This window comes from Mustelus asterias, chromosome 7 (assembly GCF_964213995.1).
Source record: "Mustelus asterias chromosome 7, sMusAst1.hap1.1, whole genome shotgun sequence".
Taxonomy (NCBI): domain Eukaryota; kingdom Metazoa; phylum Chordata; class Chondrichthyes; order Carcharhiniformes; family Triakidae; genus Mustelus; species Mustelus asterias.
The window spans coordinates 57,735,873-57,749,116 of NC_135807.1; positions in this window are offsets into that span (position 1 = coordinate 57,735,873).

The window sequence follows — 13,244 nt, forward strand, 5'->3', positions numbered from 1 at the left end:
AGCATGCCAATAACATCCTCGCCTTTCTTTGTACAATGAAGTGAAAGCCAACATGAAGAATGCCAAGAGGTTGTTGCCCTTTGTAAAGTGTCAAGAAGTACAACATGACTGCACATAAATGCTTGACACCTGTTAATTCAAATTATTTTTCCAGTGTGAAAAATGTTAAAACGAGTCAGATGACTCATGATCAAAACTGACTGTGGAAAAAACTGCAGACCCTTTGGGAAAATAGCACCTGGAACATGTATAACAGGTTTAATGTCCTCCAGACATTCAGAACACAACACAAACCATAGGATTTCAATCAATAGCTGTATATTTTACCAGCCTCAATTCCTGATGCTCAGCTGTTGCTTGATAATGAGGAGCTATTTTTGTTTTTCTTTATACAATGCTCACATGCCAAGTTGAAAGATGGTGATTTGCAGTTTATGCGCAGTTGGTGTTTCAAATCATAATTTGTGGGTTTGAGCACGGATTGGAAAATGCTGCAGTTTTCATTTGACTGTATGAGAGGTAGAATTATTGTGTGTAATGCTGTGAAATGATCTTGACTGGGATCAAGAATGGAACCTGATGCATGTATGAATTCATGCGATTAAACATATCCAGAAGTGAGTTACAACCTCTGGAGACCCGATACAATTTCCCCCGCTCTTTCCGGGAACAAACTCGGTCAAATTCTTGAGATGTTTATCCTTTTACAGTCATTATTTAGCTGCATGTTGCTTTGGTACCTAATATCAAAAATTGATTTAGTCATTATAATATTCTAGATTGCCAATTGCAATCTACTGAACTGTTACCTTTAAGAATCCCCAGGAGCTGGCCTTTATGACAACAACTTTGAATGTTTCTTAATATCAATGGGAAAATGAAGATCCTTTAAAAAAGGTAATATGGCAATGGCTTGGTTTCTGATGATGTCAGCTTCCTGCTCCTTCCTGAGTTGCTGCGTTATTTACCTCATTGTCAGTGCTCTTGACATTTACATTCAGACAGTGGAGTTGATGATCTAGAATTATGATGGTGTAAATCTGTTTTTATAAAGCAATTGTGCAGTTAATTAGTTTAACTTCATCATAGACCATGGCCATGTCTCTTCCCATTCTGTTAAGGCTATTATGATATGTCACTGTAAGTGTTACTATATCCACTTCAGCTACTATATGGTATTGAGAGAAAAGGATTAAGCTTGGGGTAGTATGAAACTGTTGTTACATTTTGACCTGAATTTTGAGAGAGTGAGTTAATTATAATGTGCAATTTGTCTTCCTGTAAACCGGCCACACAGGGGGGGCCCAACATTCAGTGCCTTGTCAGAGTTGGCTTTGGTACTTTAGTCAAGCACATGCATGAACTAGTGACCTCCTGATGTCATCATTATAATAACAATGAGAAAAATATAAGAGTCCGGTGTTAGGATGGAACAACATCATAACTACAAAAGGTCATGAATGTAGCTCAATCCATCACGCAAACCAGCCTCCCATCCATTGACTCTGTCTACACTTCCCGCTGCCTCGGCAAAGCAACCAGCATAATTAAGGACCCCACGCATCCCAGACATTCTCTCTTCCGCCTTCTTCCTTCGGGAAAAAGATACAAAAGTCTGAGGTCACGTACCAACCGACTCAAGAACAGCTTCTTCCCTGCTGCTGTCAGACTTTTGAATGGACTTACCTTGCATTAAGTTGATCTTTCTCTACACCCTAGCTATGACTGTAACCCTACACTCTGCACTCTCTCATTTCCTTCTCTATGAACGGTATGTTTTGTCTATAGTGCGCAAGAAACAATACTTCTCATTGTACATTAATATATGTGACAATAATAAATCAAATCAAATCAAAAACTTCACTCAACTTCCAAAAGCAACTGCCTGTCTACACTCAAGACATCATAACTAAAGTTAGAATAGTCTTTGAAAACCAAAACCTAAGAAATGTCAGCAACATCAGGGCAGTTTTCTTTAATTGTTAATGAGGAATTTCTGTGTAGTAGCACTTCTACCAGTTTCCTGCCTGCATCCCTGACCCTGAACAACTGACCTAAGGCTCTAAGGACCAAAGAATGAAGACAATGTAACAGGAAATAGTAACTATGGCAGCAATTTTAAAAATTTCAGTGCACTGAAATCCAGATATAAAAATTTGGGGCTAATTCTGCCCATCCAGAGGCTGACTGGCTGCAGTAAGATGTCTGCACTGGGCATTCAATCTGCAGCTAGGGAATGAGGTCCTGTTTACTGCTGGGAATAGGCAGGCAGCTTTGCTGGTTGGCAGCCTGAGAGTTAACACCTATTCCATAATATAAACATATGTGATAACACGGTGCAGGATGAAGCTTTTATCCATTGTGTCCCCACTGATACTGAAATTCTATTGAGGGCATAGATATGTGGCAGAGTAAGATTTACACCATTCTTTCGTCTGCGAGTGATCCTTTTCAAATCCATGGATAGTACCCCCCTGATATTTGGAGAAGACCCCCCCCCACCCACCCCTCCCAACTCCCATCATGACTTCAGAGGGTTCACAGGAATATGCTCCAGGGTTTGTCAATGAAAACCTAGAGTGGTAGGTACCTTGCTGTTCACAGGGGAAAAGCCCAAAGCTCTTACCAGACCAAGCACAGAGAATGCCATTATTTTCTACAGGGAATGAGATGGGGATTGACTATCCCTGACCTTTTACTGGGCCTTCAGAAGACTTACTATGGAATTTACACATAATATGGGGAAAAACAGAGGAAGTTAAGTGAGATCCCTGGGGTAGGCCAGGAATGTTTCCAGACAAGTCCCCAAAATCAATACTTAGAGAGGCTTAATGAGTGCTCCTGACGTCCTCCTCTCAGCACAGTTTGTGGTGGTGTTTATGGGGGGTGGGGGGAGGGGGGGGGGGTGGAATCCAATAGATGTGGCTTGCATTCTAGTCCCTACCTAACCCCTCTCCCACTACCCCTCTACCCCATTGGAAAAATGCCTGCTTTCCTCCTTAACCCACAAATTCTTAGGTCAGCAGGTCAGAAGTATAACTGATAGATGAAGAATGTTATATTACAGCCCATCTAATAAAGCTGTTACCATACAGTGAATAAAATTTGCAACTGCTTTGCCCTAATAAATTGATCTTTGCTGCATATTTCCTCAATGTTTAGTATGTATTTCATGTTTTCAATGGATGATGATCTGTACAGTGATGGTTTTAAGTTCTAATTTTAACACTATTTAGAGTAACTATTTCCTTAATGCTCTAAAAAAGCTAATTATTTCTGTGACAATGCAATGCCTTTAAGAAATGGATTTATAACATGTTTCTTGTGAGGGGCACGTTTAAAATTCAGTTCTGTTTACATGGTGCTGATTTGTCTGCACCAGGCAACTCGCATGCTGAGAATGCAGGATAATAATTGATCTTAGCAAATGGGGAGTTTGTTTTAACATGAGGTTTAGTTTAATTTTGTTTTTTTGACTGGGGTTTGAGAGTAGGATTTGATTAGGTTGATTGACAAGAGACAGAGTCATGTACTAATGGGAGGAGCTAAGCTTACAGGGAAAAGCAAGCAGTTTCTGCATGGTCCTGGAAGAAGTTAGAGGCATCTCTGTCTCTCTCTCTCTCTCTCTGGAGGCTGCTGTTTGAGTGTCATTTTTGTCAATTCTAAACCATCATGGCAGCAAAGCACAAAGGTCGGAATGTTACGGCCGTCCATGCTGGTGGGATTTTCTGGTCCCGCTACAGTGAATGGAGATTTGGCTGGGTGCCAAATTCTCCGACCTTGCTGCAGCGGGAGTGCGACATGAACAATCGGTAAGATTGCGCCCATAGAGTTTGTATCTATTTTAATGATGGCCGTCACAGTTTTAACACTGATGCTTATATTAAGGTGCATCTTCCAGTCAAAAGCACATCTTATAAGTTCTCCTCCAATTTGTTTCTTCTTATTTTAGCATAACAATCTTACATAGAGCATCATCTTTCGTTGCAGGATGACTGTGGTGTCTACAGGTAACTACAAAAAGTTGCTGCAATAGTAATCCTGCTCAGTACGAGCAGAACTGTAGGTTCAGACATTTTGGTGTATTTGCTTGACTGAGGAGCCAATGGTGCGAAGCTACTATCTGTAGGTTTATGACTGAACGGGCGGCACGGTAGCACAGTGGTTAGCACTGCTGCTTCACAGCTCCATGGACCTGGGTTCGATTCCTGGCTTGGGTCACTGTCTGTGTGGAGTTTGCACATTCTCCTCGTGTCTGCGTGGGTTTCCTCCGGGTGCTCCGGTTTCCTCCCACAGTCCAAAGATGTGCGGGTTAGGTTGATTGGCCATGCTAAAATTGCCCCTTAGTGTCCTGAGATGCGTAGGTTAGAGGGATTAGCGGATAAATATGTAGTGATAAGGGGGTAGGGCCTGGGTGGGATTGTGGTCGGTGCAAACTCGATGGGCCGAATGGCTTCTTTCTGCACTGTAGGGTTTCTATGATTCTATGAACGCCTCTAAGTTCTACCTAAAAGTTTTTTTTTGTAATGGAGGGAATTGGGGCTGGATTTTCCCCTTTGAAGTGGGAATCACTTGTCGGGAGATTTCCTGACATCATGATGCGACATCCTGCCAAGCAATGCCTGCCCAAGCTATTTTCCTGGCAAAGATGAGCTGGAATTGGAGTTGCTGCCTCCTGAATCAGGCCCAGGGTGGTAACAGGAATGGGCAGATACCAATGCAGGCAGGTCAGAGGGCCTGCATTCATTTTCTGGGATATTCAGCCAGCTTTATACACATGTTAGGCATCCTCATCCTCTCTAATCACCAAGCTGCTACCCCCTAAACTGCACCCACAATCCATCTATACCCATCACCTCCATGCCCCCTTTATAACTCCACTACCACCACCTTCCCCCATGCAGTTGAGAGTCAACCACATTGCTGTGGCTCTGGAGTCACATGTAGGCCAGACCGGGTAAGGATGACAGATTTCCTTCCCTAAAGGACATTAGTGAACCAGATGGGTTTTTCCAACAATTGACAATAGTTTCATGGTCACCAGTAGATTCTTAATTCCAGATATTATTATTGATTTCAAATTCCACCATCTGCCATGGTGGGATTCGAACCCAGCTGAGTTTCTGGATTAATAGTCTGGTGATAATACCACTAGGCCATTGGCTCCCCCATTATTTGTCACAATTAACATTGACAGTTTCACCAATGATCTTCTCTTTCCCTTTTAAAGTGACTTCATTGCCTCTAGTTTCATCAAAAAATAACTTAATGCATCTTGTATGATTCTCGTCATCAGAGAGACCTGTATATGTTTTGTTAATGTTGTGCCTCTGTTTCCACTGAGCTATAGTCAATGTGAAGTTCCATGACAAAACTTCGAACTGATGCTAACAATCGTGAAGCATTCAATAAAGTTGTATCAACATTTTGCCGTGATTTGCCGACAACATTAATTCTTTGAATTAAACGGTTCCACAAAAAACAGCAATATTGTACTTTTCAAATTTCTTTGCTAAGGATTTTGCTTTAGATTTCTCATGTGGTTTTTATGAATTTGCTATGGCTATGTCTGTTAAAGTTTCCTTTATATCAACAACGATCAGTTACGAAGCCAAAACAGCATCTGCATGAGTGGACCACCTGGTGTCACAAATTGTTTTGACCATCAAATGTTTTCCATTTGCCTGTTCCAAGCGTGATTGCAGCATGTTCCACTGACGTGTGGAGACTGACAAAAAGGCATACAAGTTTTGAACAAAGTCAAAGAAATGTACGGCTGCCTCACAGGATTCAACTGCAGCATTGCAGATTAAAATCAATCAGTGACTGGAACATGGGATGAAAAGGGGCTTCCATTGTTTGGTTTCGCTTGTAGACCTGAATATTTTCCTGCCATACTTGCGGCATTATCGAAAGTCTGCCTATGATAATTTTTGATGTCCAAACCTAAGCTTGCAATGATTTCCAAGATAGTTGTCTCCGGATACTAGGATTGTAGCTGGACAAAATAGAGAAATCACTCTGCAACTTCACCATCGCTGGTCGCATACCTTAAAATATGGTCCATACGGCTCACGCCTGGCATTGAATCAACCATTATGGAATAGTATTTGGCATCTTTTACTTCATTAGTGAATTGGTTTCTGAGCCGCTCTGCCATTATAGTGATTAATTCATCCTAGGCTCTGTGCAAAAAACAATCAAGAGATGTTTTTACCTCTGAGAGCAGCTGGAGCTGAGGCGAATATTCAATTACCCTTGTACTGAGTGACTTATTAGGTCACTTCAGAGAGCAGTTAAGAGTCGGTCACACTGCATCACATGTGCGCCAGACCAGTAAGGACAGCAGGTTTCCTTCTCTAAGGCCATTAGTAAACCAAATGGGTTTTTGCTACAATTGACAATGGTGTCATGGTCATCATTAATTCCAGACTTTTAATTCCAGATTATTATTGAAGCTGAATTCCACTGTCTGCCGTGTTGGAATTCAAACTCAGGTCTCCAGATTACTAGTCCAGTGACACTACCACTGCACCACTGTTTCACTGTAGGGTGGTCCCGACGGAAGCAAATAACTTAAAGCTTGATAATAAGAGAAATCTTGGGGGGAGAAGTAAACCTGGTCCATGATATACGTAGTTATAAACTAGTGCTAACTTACTTGCTTTGTTCCACATTTAATAAAGTTTGTGTTTTGTTTAAAAAAAGTGAAATCTGGTGGAGTTCTCTTTGTTAAAACAAGGGCGGGAATTCTCCGGTATCAAACGCTCTGCTCTCACTGCCAGCAAGAATGGTGAAGCTGGCGCTCAGCCAAGTCTCCATTCATAGCAGTGGAGCTGACGAATCCCAGCTGGGTTGAGATTGGAGAATTCTGGCCAAGTTATTTGATTTATATTTAAATTTTAATGGTTCTTAACCAGATCATGACCTTATAAAATCCTTAGCATTTTATCTATTTTAATAATATAGATCCAAATAGATGTAATAATTTATTTAAATCATGAATTTCCACACAATCAGTTTGATTAAATGACATTTTAAATATATTCCGTTGACGGTTGAGTATTATTAAAATGAGTAATAGTTACTGATCCCCTCATATAAAAGAATTGTGAAATTCCCATATTGTTTTGGATTCAGATATACTAACAAAGTCTTCAAACAGTTGCAAACGGATTCATCCTTATTTGATCTCAGCCATGATACATGCCTTGTATTCCTTTGCACCAACAATTTCAGATGAGTGAAGCACCTTTGTTGTTTTGAATAGTTGTCATGACTCACAATATTTTAAAAGTCAAGCAAGTCCTTCAAATATTGAAGAGACTGAAGTATTTTCAGATTCAAGCAAAATGCTAACAGGTTATACATTAATTTATGTGTCTCCTTAAAAAAGAAGCAGTGGTACAAAGCAAATTATGCGAGGAGGGTGGGGGAAAGAGTTGTATGAAGGAGTTTGCTGAACATTAATACAAAATGTTTCCTAGTTCAAAAACAACTGGAGTTGTACATAAATGGTTAAATGATGCTCGGTGTTTAATTTATAATAGATGGTAATGATCAGATTTTTAGGTTGATAACTTTCTGTAAAAACTCGAGGTGACTCAATATGGCAAATAACTAACGAAAGGATTTATTGATGGGAAGAACTATGTACAACACAGAGTTTAACAGCACAACTATACAGGTCTACTCCTAACAATGCCTTGATTCCAACTGAAGCCCTGGGAATGCTTTCCCTCACTCCCAATGGCCCAAGTTCAGGCACTCACACTCCGTCAGCTCCAATCTGGTCACGTGGCCTGCGAAGGATCATCCCCCCCCCCCCACCCCCCGCCCCGACCCACCCACAACCCCCCTTTAAGGGGCCAGGCTTTCACACATTCCAATCTCCAGCAGGCTGCCAAGAATGGTTAAAAAAGACACACGAACAGACACTGCATTTCAACCTTCCTGGCCCTTGTTTAGCTCCTGTCACCAGTTCAAATGGGAAGAAGCTGTTGGCCCATGATGTGGATTTGGAAAATAATAGGTGACACCATGGAATTTTAAACGGCAAAAGAGATAACCTGTAAAATGTAGTGTGATGATACATGTGCAATCAATGTAAAATATATCGTTTTTTCCTATTTAAGGGGAATAATTAAACTTCAGATTTTTTCTGCAGGGGTAGTTGTTGTGTATGGAAAATATTTAGCTCAGATGCGGGGAGACCAGGATAATTATTCATTTTATCCATGTAGGGCCCGATTTTACCATCAGGTTGCGTCTGTTTTTGGGCGTGAAAACTTGCTAAAGTCGGGCGTGAGGCGAGTAGTGCGATCAGCACTCACCTCCGTGCTGCTTCCAAGGCCCGAAAATGGCCACGATCGGGACCGCATCCGAAACGGGCGCGACGGCCATTTAACTGCATTTGGATGTGTTTAAATTGACTTAATGGGCTGCACGCCCAACATTACTGGCACTTCCCCCTTTACCACCATGTTTGCCCATCCAGAATCAGCGCGAAATATAAGTCCAGTTCGGGCGCTTCAGTTAGTGAGAAGATAGGTGCCAAGCGTCCAACCACTCTCTGCTTGAGATCGGTGGGGGGAGGGGGAGGTGGAGGGGGGGGGGAGGTGGGTCTGCTGCCACTCTGCCTGAGATCAGTGGGGGGGAAGAGGGGCCCGCTGCCACTCTGCCTGAGATCAGTGGAGGGAAAGGGGGGTCTGCTGCCACTCTGCATGAGATCAATGGAGGGGAAGGGAAGTCCATTTCCACTCTGCACGAGATCGGTGAAGGGGGGAAGGGGGTCCGCTGCCACTCAGTCTTAGATCAGTGGAGGGGAAGGGGGGTCCGCTGCCATTCTGCCTGTGCTCAGTGTGGGGGAAGGAGGGTCTACTGCTACTCTGCCTGAGATCAGTGGGGGAGGGGGAGGGGGGTCCGCTGCCACTCTGCCTGAGATTGGTGGGGGAAAAGGGGGAGGGGCCCATGATTGGTCTGGGTGGCGAGGGGGTGGGGGGATAAAGAGGTCAGTAATGTTGTGGGGGTGGGGTAATGTCTGTGGGGGCTAGAGGGTAGCATTATCTGGCCCAGGAGGGATGTGGCAGTGGAGCAGCATTCTATCCTTTTTCTCTGCGCATGCGCAGTTGGAGGCGCCGATCGGAGCTGCAGGATTTTGGGCGTGTTAAGCCCCGCCCACAGGCTTGTGCAGCATAATTTGGAATCGCTGATATTTTTTCAGGCAGAGTGCATTTGAGAACGGGTCTAAAAGTCAGATTTGAAACACTCCCAGTTTCAAGTCCGCCCAGCACTTAGAATCAAAATGGTAAAATAGGGCCCGTAGTGTTTACTTAGGATGGAGTTAAGGGATTTTTGTTTATAGATGAGTATTTCCCCTGGGTTTTTTATTAGATTGATTGACAGGACCACATGATAATGTGGTTAACGGGAGGAGCTAGGTCTGTAGAAGGACAAACAGCTTTTCAGTTCTGACTGAGATTTCTTTGAGGACAGAGTTCTACAAACTGTTCTGAAACGGATTTTCTCTCTCTGAAAGCTTAAAAACTGTCTATACTCATTATAGCAAGTATATTTATGGGTGCTAACTGTATTTAAAGTGGTTTTTAAGTTTGTAAGAGGAATGTTGCTCATTTGGAACTGAAACAGACACAAGCTAGAAATTAAATTTGTTTCCTTTCATTTTAAATATTATTCAACTGTTAACGGTTAAGCTACTTCATCTGTTAGAGTTATATTTAAACTATTTAAACTGAAGGTCGATAAGTCCCCTGGGCCTGATGAAATGTATCCTAGGATTCTTTGGTTGGCAAGGGATGAGATTGCAGAGCCTTTGGCTTTGATCTTTGGGTCCTCACTGTCCACGGGGATGGTGCCAGAGGACTGGAGAGTGGCAAATGTTGTTCCTCTGTTTAAGAAAGGGAATAGAAATGACCCTGGTAATTATAGACCGGTTAGTCTGACTTCGGTGGTTGGTAAATTGATGGAAAAGGTCTTTAGAAATGGGATTTACGACCATTTAGAAAGATGCGGATTAATCCGGGATAGTCAGCACGGATTTGTGAAGGGCAAATCGTGCCTCACAAATTTGATAGAATTTTTTGAGGAGGTAACTAGGTGTGTTGATGAAGGTAGGGCGGTTGATGTCATATACATGGATTTTAGTAAGGCGTTTGATAAGGTCCCCCATGGTCGGCTTATGATGAAAGTAAGGAGGTGTGGGATAGAGGGAAAGTTGGCCGATTGGATAGGTAACTGGCTATCTGATCGAAGACACAGGGTGGTGGTGGATGGAAAATTTTCGGACTGGAGGCAGGTTGCTAGCGGAGTGCCGCAGGGATCGGTGCTTGGTCCTCTGCTCTTTGTGATTTTTATTAATGACTTAGAGGAGGGGGCTGAAGGGTGGATCAGTAAATTTGCTGATGACACCAAGATTGGTGGAGTAGTGGATGAGGTGGAGGGGTGTTGTAGGCTGCAAAGAGACATAGATAGGATGCAAAGCTGGGCTGAAAAATGGCAAATGGAGTTTAACCCTGATAAATGTGAGGTGATTCATTTTGGTAGGACTAATTTAAATGTGGATTACAGGGTCAAAGGTAGGGTTCTGAAGACTGTGGAGGAACAGAGAGATCTTGGGGTCCATATCCACAGATCTCTAAAGGTTGCCACTCAAGTGGATAGAGCTGTGAAGAAGGCATATAGTGTGTTAGCTTTTATTAACAGGGGGTTGGAGTTTAAGAGCCGTGGGGTTATGCTGCAACTGTACAGGACCTTGGTGAGACCGCATTTGGAATATTGCGTGCAGTTCTGGTCACCTCACTATAAGAAGGATGTGGAAGCGCTGGAAAGAGTGCAGAGGAGATTTACCAGGATGCTGCCTGGTTTGGAGGGTAGGTCTTATGAGGAAAGGTTGAGGGAGCTGGGGCTGTTCTCTCTGGAGCGGAGGAGATTGAGGGGAGACTTAATCGAGGTTTATAAAATGATGAAGGGGATAGATCGAGTGAACGTTCAAAGACTATTTCCTCGGGTGGATGGAGCTATTACAAGGGGGCATAACTATAGGGTTCATGGTGGGAGATATAGGAAGGATATCAGAGGTAGGTTCTTCACGCAGAAAGTGGTTGGGGTGTGGAATGGACTGCCTGCAGTGATAGTGGAGTCAGACACTTTAGGAACATTTAAGCGGTTATTGGATAGGCACATGGAGCACACCAGGATGGTAGGGAGTGGGATAGCTTGATCTTGGTTTCAGATGAAGGTCGGCACAACATCGTGGGCCGAAGGGCCTGTTCTGTGCTGTACTGTTCTATGTTCTATGTATTATTAAATAAAGTTTGTTTTATTATAAAAGGTCCCTAATTTGTCTCCACCTGGAGCAAAGCATCCTATCTTCACATGTATGCCAAAATTGAAAAATTGTTGGGGTTTGTTCTGGCTTCCTAATGTAATTTGGGGTTCTGGCCCAGGGTGCTAACAGCAGGAATAAAAATATTATCCACAGGAAAACTATAGAGATATCTGACTGTGAATGTTGCCAGGGGGCTAAGACATCACTCTACTTTTTTATACCATAGCTAAATTATATATATTTTTAAAAACTGGACACAAAAGTTTTAAAATGACTGAAGCCATGGTTATGACTCAAACAATTAAATGTTCTGACATTCAGAGACTCTGACACCTCATTATCTCTTAGGAAGAGAGTGTGACTGCAGAAAACATGTTCCGATGGAATTGTACAAAGGCCATGTATATTTTTTAGGCCAGTTCTGGAGGACACTAATCATTTACGGTTGAAAGATTACCAATCTCAAGAATCCAAACTAAGGATATGTTTCCCTTATCCAAGCCAAAGGGGAAAGGAGAGAGTCACATGACCCCGCAACCCTCATAAGCTGGCGAAACAAGTGATATTGCCTTGTGGGTCTGTCAAGCTCAGAGTGCCATTTTCCATCTAGCAAGCAGAAGCTCAGAAAAAGGGCTCTGTCCACATTTTAATATCTGGCTCCCCACCGATACTATCTCCACTGGAACTTCCGAACTTGTCTATTAGTGCCTACAAGATCAATTCACTTCCATGTGCCTACCCGATCATGGAAGTCATCTCTATGGGAAAAATGAATTATCCAGCATCCAACTTCAACCTGCCAACTCTGTGAAAGAATAAATTATTTTGATTCTGGACTCTGGACTGAACATGAAATAGTGATTCTTTATTCTGAGATTTATGCCCTGTAAACTCCTTTCCTTCTCTAGTCCCCCCTTTTATTGCATGAGTGAAAAAGGAGGCTATATTGTTGTGACCCTTCCTCTTGTATCTGAGTGTGTGTGAAGAACCTATCCCTCTGAGTTTACATGGTCTCAAGTTTGTTGTGCAGTTATTAATAGAAATTGGATAACAGTGAAACTAAGGCTTGGGAAAAATAAGCCATCACTTACAGAAGGGGAAAATCAAAATCAAAACACTTCTTGTATTCATAGACAGGCAATAACAGGAGAAATCAGTGATGTTTAAATGAATCTCCCTCCTTTCCATAACAGAAATTTGGTGCTCAAATCCAGTATAACCCAATGTGAATTTGACCAGAATCCAAGTTTAGAGACAAGACAAATCTAATATAAAAGAGTCAATTGGAAGCCAAGAGGGGAAAACTCAGCAGTTAGAACAAATTTTTGAAATTAAGTAACTTACCACAACAAATTGCTTTTCCCCTAACATCATGCCCTGATATCAAATAGCTAATTGTTCAATGTTGTGTTTCTAACACAGCCCAGCCCCCATTCTCAAACTCTAACCACTTACCTGACAAACTCATCTTCTCCCTTGCTTCAATGTGCTGGACAATTAACCTTAACTGATTCAAAAAGGGGGCGTGGCCTCCATTTGTCCTGCTCTAAAGCCTTCAACAGAAGGCCGTGATGAGTAGGGTGACGGGTAAGAGCTAAGGTGCCTAACACTCAAGTACAGAATTGGACTGATCGCCCAGCAAATGGAGTTAGGCCTGCTAACCTTTCCCTTGACTGCTGCCCATCTCTATTCCCACCTTGCTTCAGGAAGCAGCAGTCCCCACTCCAGCCTATCTCCCCCACTTTTCAATGAAAATGCCAGGGGTGGGCACTGCCGGGCAGGAGGTGGGATTGCAATGTTGGGAAATCTCCCATTTGTGCTCCTGACCTTAAAGGGGAAAATCCAGCTCATATAATCTGCATTACACCGAGCTAGCACTTCAGGGCTGATTATTAAC